This window comes from Chrysemys picta, chromosome 2 (genome assembly GCF_011386835.1).
Source record: "Chrysemys picta bellii isolate R12L10 chromosome 2, ASM1138683v2, whole genome shotgun sequence".
NCBI classification, from domain to species: domain Eukaryota; kingdom Metazoa; phylum Chordata; order Testudines; family Emydidae; genus Chrysemys; species Chrysemys picta.
The window spans coordinates 79,957,396-79,963,857 of NC_088792.1; positions in this window are offsets into that span (position 1 = coordinate 79,957,396).

Here is a 6,462-nt window from a genome sequence, read left to right on the forward strand (position 1 = left end):
CCGGCCCTGGCTGAGCACCACCACCGGTCGGCGGCTCTGGCCCGGCACTGGCCCTGGCTGAGCACCGCCAGCCCCGGTTCCGGTTCCGGCCGAGCACCGCCGGCCCCAGCGGGTCGGACACCCCCCGGTCCCGGTCCCAGAGGCTCCTGCCCGGCTCGGCTCCGGCCTGGTTCCGACCAAGCGGCTCCGGCCCGACACTGGCACCGGCCCTGGCCGAACACTGCCGTCCCCAGCAACTCCGGCCCCAGCGGCTCCAGCCCGGACCCGAGCCCCACATCCCCTCCCTCCCTATTTTCCCGGACATGTCCGGCTTTTTGGAATTTCCTCCTGGATGGGGATTTGAGGACCAAAAAGCCGGACGTGTCTGGGAAAATCTGGACGTATGGTAACCCTAGGTTAGCCTCACCACTGGACACATCAGGACTAATCAGTGTTGCCAACTCTCATAATTTGTTCATTAGTCAGGGAAACTCAGCCTCCCCCACCTCCTGTGAATATTGGGATGGCTCTTCTCAGTCCCACTCCTCCCCTCTTCCTCCTTGCAGCACCCAGCCTGGAAAGGAGGAGAAGGGGAACCAGCTGCAGGCACCACAGGCCTGAGAGAGGGGTTGAAGAACCCCAGCAGTTGCAGGTGGGACTGGGGGGCCAGAACTGACGTAGGAGCTCGGAGCAGTTGTGGGCACAGGATTAATTTGGGGATTGAGGGCAGAATTTGTTGCTGAGCAGGGAAATGAGTTGATGTGCAGGTGAGAGAGCTGCAGTGGGACCCAAAATCACATTACTCAAATAACTTGGGAGAGTGGGCAGCACTAGTTGTAGCGCATGTGCTGCGGGGCGGCAGGCAACGTTCAAAGCACCCAGCATAACCTCTTTTTAAAATGCCTCATGATTCTAGGGCCAATCTCATGATGTTTTGGGGTCTGATTTTTTTTAACCTTTGGGGTTGTCAGTACTGCTCCTGATTCCTTCAGCAACAAGTTACATCCAATTGTCAGATTCATAGAATGTTTATATGGCTAACTAGGCCTGGAAGGAGTCATAATTCATATTCCATAATTAATATCATTCAGCATCAGACCCACCTAAATCTTTGTGAGAAGAGTTTGCACATAATCAGCCAAATAATGAAGCTATCGATTTGAAATTTGTGCAGGCACTGGCTAATCCATTGACCCATCCATGGTTAGCTGGAGACACAATATGATCACTAACATGGATGAGAGAATTGTGTGCTAAGAAAAGGCCTGTTAAAAAATACAAATCTTGGTCTCATTGCTATAGCCAATGTGGCTTCTGGGAAAGTCAGAACTGTACATCATAGCATGCATTAAATCAGCCAGCCTCCATGCATTAATGTTATATGTCCTTGTTGTCTTACAATAATGGGGATCAGAGGCCCTTTTCATCTGGATAAGCTAGTGACATTTCCTCTATCAATATGTATGGCTGTGAGGCTTAAACATAGCTCTTCTTTAAACAAGAGCTGTGACTACGTAATTGCATTTTTTGGTTATCAAATACCAGCTATTGTATCCGTCAGAGAATTGATAAAACTGGATTGTAATTAATTACTGTTACTTGTGGAAAATGTTGGGTGAAACCTTGATGCAGCACTTCCAGTGAGATTTTTGTGAACACTTTTACATTTCTAATTGTAGTAACAGTAGAAAATATCTCCCTTGCTTCTCTGCAAGAAAGCCAGTGTAGCTGCTTCCAAGTGTATATGATTCCCCAAGGCAATTACAATGCAGAAAAGCTTTTCACACCCTTCTCACCCTCTTTCCCTTTCCAGATATAAATAAGGCCTTATCCACACTGGGGATTTCATCCGTAGCAACCAGTGCAGACTCTCAGCCCTTTACATATCTACACTAGAAGCTGCAATATGCACCAATGCAGCTTACCCCTGCTTGAAACTGGGATAAGCTGTGATTCACACTAGTGCAGTTTGTAGTGACTTTGCCTATCTAAGAGCCAGATTCACAACTGGTGTAAATTTGCATAGGTCCACAGTCCCCCAATATGTATCTCACCAATTTACACCACCTGAGAATGGGACAGTACTGCTTTGCACAAGTGCAGCTGCAGTAGTGATTGGTCATCAATGGCTAAAACTGGGGCTAATCCCTAGCCTAGACAAGTTCTAAATGTTGCACATTCCTTTAACTGAATGTAATTACACCTAAACAGTCTGACTAACATTTTCCGCCACAAGTGATCTGTGTCTATTAGATAAATCCAACTTCATTATACCATTCATGTTACTCATGCAGCTGGGCTGGCTGGTTCCTGACTCACTTGGCTTCCTGGAAACCATGTTGCCATTTCTCTGTGTCAGAAGAATCTCATTGTGTTAAAATATGAACCTTGATGACTAAACCATTTTTCAAACACCACTTCATTCTAAAGCTTTTGCAAGCTTTCTTTAAAGAGACACTATCATCATAAAATATGGTCAGTACAAACATCTGTAACTCTTCTAAGGTACTATACCCACCCCTGAATCCCTAGATCATTTTTATTGTCATATTGTATTATTATTATTATTTTATTTGTATTGCTGTAGTGCCTTGGAGCCCTAGGCATGAACCAAGGACCCCATTGTGCTAGGCTGTACAAACGCAGATCAAAAAGACAATCCTTGCTCTAAAGAGCTTACAATGGAACCATATTTTCCTATTGTGGGTTGTCTGTTTTTTTTTCTTTTCCTGTTTCCAAGAAAGAATCACACAAACACTCAGGGAAACGTATCAACTAAGGCCTTGGCTACACTTGCAGATGTACAGCGCTGTGAGTTAAACCTGACTTTGTGCAGCTGAGTAGGGAAAGCGCTGCAGTCTGTCCACACTGACAGCTGCCCAGCGCACTGTCGTGGCCACATTTGCGACAATTGCAGCTCTATTGGAAGCGGTGCATTATGGGCAGCTATCCCACAGAGCACCTCTTCCCATTCTGGCGCCGTGGGTTGTGGGAAGGGGGCGTGGGTGCGGGGCATTCTGGGTCCTGTCCCAACGCCCCGCGATGCATCACTTCGCATCCCAGAAATTCCTTTGTTTCCGTCCACCTTTGGTGCCATCTTTCAACGGTTTCTGTGCAGCGCGATCTGTCTGCAGGAAATGGAGCCCGAACTGCTGAGGCGTATGCTGACTTATCTCGCCAGCACGTCACGTTTGGCTGTCAAACTATTCCTTAAGATCCAAAGTGACAGTGAGAGTAAGGAGTCCAACGATGCTATCGAGCCGCGTAACGCGTACGACACAAAATTGCTTGTGGCATTCACGGACATGCTCAGCACCGTGGAACGCCGCTTTTGGGCTCGGGAAACAAGCACCGAGTGCTGGGATCACATCGTCATGGAAGTCTGAGATGATGAGCAGTGGCTGCAGAACTTTCGGAGGAGAAAAGCCACTTTCATGAGACTGTGTGAGGAGCTTGCCCTCACCCTGCGGCGCAAGGACACGAGATTGAGAGCTGCCCTGCCAGTGGAGAAGCGGGTGGCTATTGCAATCTGGACAGCTACCGGTCGGTCGCAAACCAGTTTGGAGTGGGAAAGTCGACCGTTGGAATCGTGTTGATGCAAGTTTGCAAGGCCATTAATCACATCCTACTCAGAAGAACCGTGACTCTGGGTAACGTGCAGGATGGCTTTGCACAAATGGGGTTCCCTAACAGTGGAGGGGCGATAGATGGGACGCACATTCCTATTCTGGTACCACCCCACCTAGGATCCGAATACTTTAATCGGAAGGGGTATTTCTCTATGGTTCTCCAGGCGCTTGTGGATCACTGTGGGCATTTCATTGACATTAACACAGGCTGGCCCGGAAAGTTGCATGACGCACACATCTTTTGGAACACTTGGCTGTTCAGGAAGATGCAGGCCGGGACTTTTTCCCCAGAGCGGAAGATCACGGTAGGGGAAGTTGAAATGCCCATTGTGATCCTTGGAGATCCCACTTACCCATTAATGCCGTGAAACCCTACACAGGGAGCCTTGACAGCAGCAAGGAACGGTTCAACTAAATGCTGAGCCGGTGCCGAATGACTGTGGAGTGTGCCTTTGGCCATTTAAAGGCCCGCTGGCGATCTCTGTATGGGAAGCTGGACTTGGCCGAAAACAGCATCCCCACGGTTATATGCGTGTGCTGTGCCCGCCATAATATTTGTGAAGGGAAGGGTGAAGGCTTCACTCAGGCATGGACCTCTGAGGTTCAACACCTGGAGGCTGAATTTGCACAGCCAGAGAGCATGGCTATTACAGGGGCCCAGCACGGGGCTGCAAGGATTTGGGATGCCTTGAGGGAGCAATTTGAGGCTGAAAACCATCAGTGATATCTGGTGCCCTGCATGGGAGTGAAGTGCAGTAGTTTCAATCTTTAGGAATCTGTGTTTGCTAAACTGACAAGCAGACTTGCAGTGCCTGTTTATTTCCTGGGCTAAGGAGTCTTTTACTTTATGCAATAATAAAGAATGTTTTCAAAGCCAAAAAATCCATTTATTGAAAAGAAAAAAAAATTATTGAAAAGAAACGAGGGGGTGGAGTGGGGAACGGTACAATCACAGATTCGCATATGTCCTGTCTGGTGTGCTGTGCAGTGAGTGCTGCATTTCAGGATAGCTATACTGCATGGTGATGGGGGTTGAGTGCAGAGGGTAAGGGTCGTGGTTTTCAGGGCTGGGTGGTGAAGATACTGGTGTTGGGGCGGGTGGCGTGAAGAACATGGAAGTTGGGGAAAGTGGGTTGGAGGTGACAGTGGGGCACAATGGAGAGAGTTTTGGGACAAGGGCTGTGGGGGGGGTGGCGTTTGCGGTACTGCTCCTCTTTCTGCATGGCTACGAGCTCCTGGATAGTGTCTGCTTGGTGCTCCAGGATGCTTATGAGCCGATCCGTGCTTTGCTGCCGGTGCGCTGAGTTTTCCTGGCGGATCCTGCTTTCTCCCTCCCTCCAGTTCTGTGCTTTCTCATTCTCTTTAATAGATTGCCCCATCAGTTCTTGCAGCATGTCTTCTTTTGCTTTTTCGCAGTCTCTTCCTGAGTCTTTGCAGCCTCTGAGCAGGCGATAAGAGGGACGGCCAAGGTTGATGCTGCTGTATAGGCAAAATGCAAGATTTAACAGAGGCAGCATTGTTTATATCAGACAGAGTAATGATTTCCCCCGCACTTAAGGAGTAGAAAACATACAGGGTCTACACAATTGCATAATTTTCCCATCCGAATCAGAGCGCACACATCCCACGGGAGCCTCAAAATGGTGAGTAAGGGGGACTGATTGTTTCAGGGCTGCACTGTCCTCTGGGTTTCTGTGCCTTGGGGAGAGCCAACAGCTTCAGAGGGCACCTACACTGAACACTGTCCCAACATTTTCCACAGGAGTTCGTCCTGGACGATATCTCAATGGTGAGGGTGACCTAGGAAGCAAGGGAGGGTCTTCTACTGCAATGCGGCTTTCTCCCTGGCCCATATGCAGCTTGCCTGTGTGCAGCAATGGTCCCCTCACGGCACAGTGATGCGGACATGTTAGCCTGGCTGGGACAAGGACCACGGTGGCTCTCCCGATAAACCTGCGCAAGCGCATTGCACACGTTCTGGATGAGATATTCGAGGAGATTACCGAGGCTGATTACCGCAATGTGATAAACCACATCAATGCACTATTCCGCATCGAGGCATGCATGCCTAACCCCCCTCTCCCAAAGAGCCCGCACCGAAAAAATTCCTTCCCCCCCCCCCCCAAAAAACGCTTACTGGGAACCTGCTCTTCTGTTTGTCCTCCACCAAGTACCGGCCGCTGCGACTAGCTACCTTCCTCCTGGCTCGAGAAGAGCTCCTGGCTGCATGGCTCCAGGGATTCCGGGGTGTCTCCATCCGGCCTACCACCATCACTCCCATTTTCCTCCTCCTCCTCCCTCCCACCCCCACCAGCTCTGAAGTGTCCATTGTGGTGCTCGGAGTGGAGGTGGGGTTAACCCCAAGTATCGCATCCAGCTCTTCGTAGAATCAGCAGGTCGCGAGGGGAGCACCCAAGCGGCCATTTGCGTCGCGGGCTTTGCGGTAGGCACTCCGCAGCTCCTTCACTTTAATCCTGCATTGCAGGGCGTCCCGGTCATGGCCCCTTTCCATCATGTCCTTTGATACCTTCCCGAAGGTATCGTAATTCCTACAGCTGGAGCGCAGCTAGGACTGTACAGCTTCCTCCCCCCAAACACTGATGAGGTCCAGCAACTTGCCATTGCTCCATGCTGGGGCTCGCTTGGCGCGTGGAGGCATGGTCACCTGGAAAGATTCGCTGATAGCACTCCACACCACGCCGGGCTGAGCAAACAGGAAGGGGATTTTTAAAATTCCCAGGGAATGTAAAGGGTGGGTCACATGGTTGGTTACCTGAGGCCAGGGCAGTAGAGTTTGAGCTGATGACCCGAGTGGCTAGAACAGGCATTGTGGGATACTGCCGAATAATTCTGG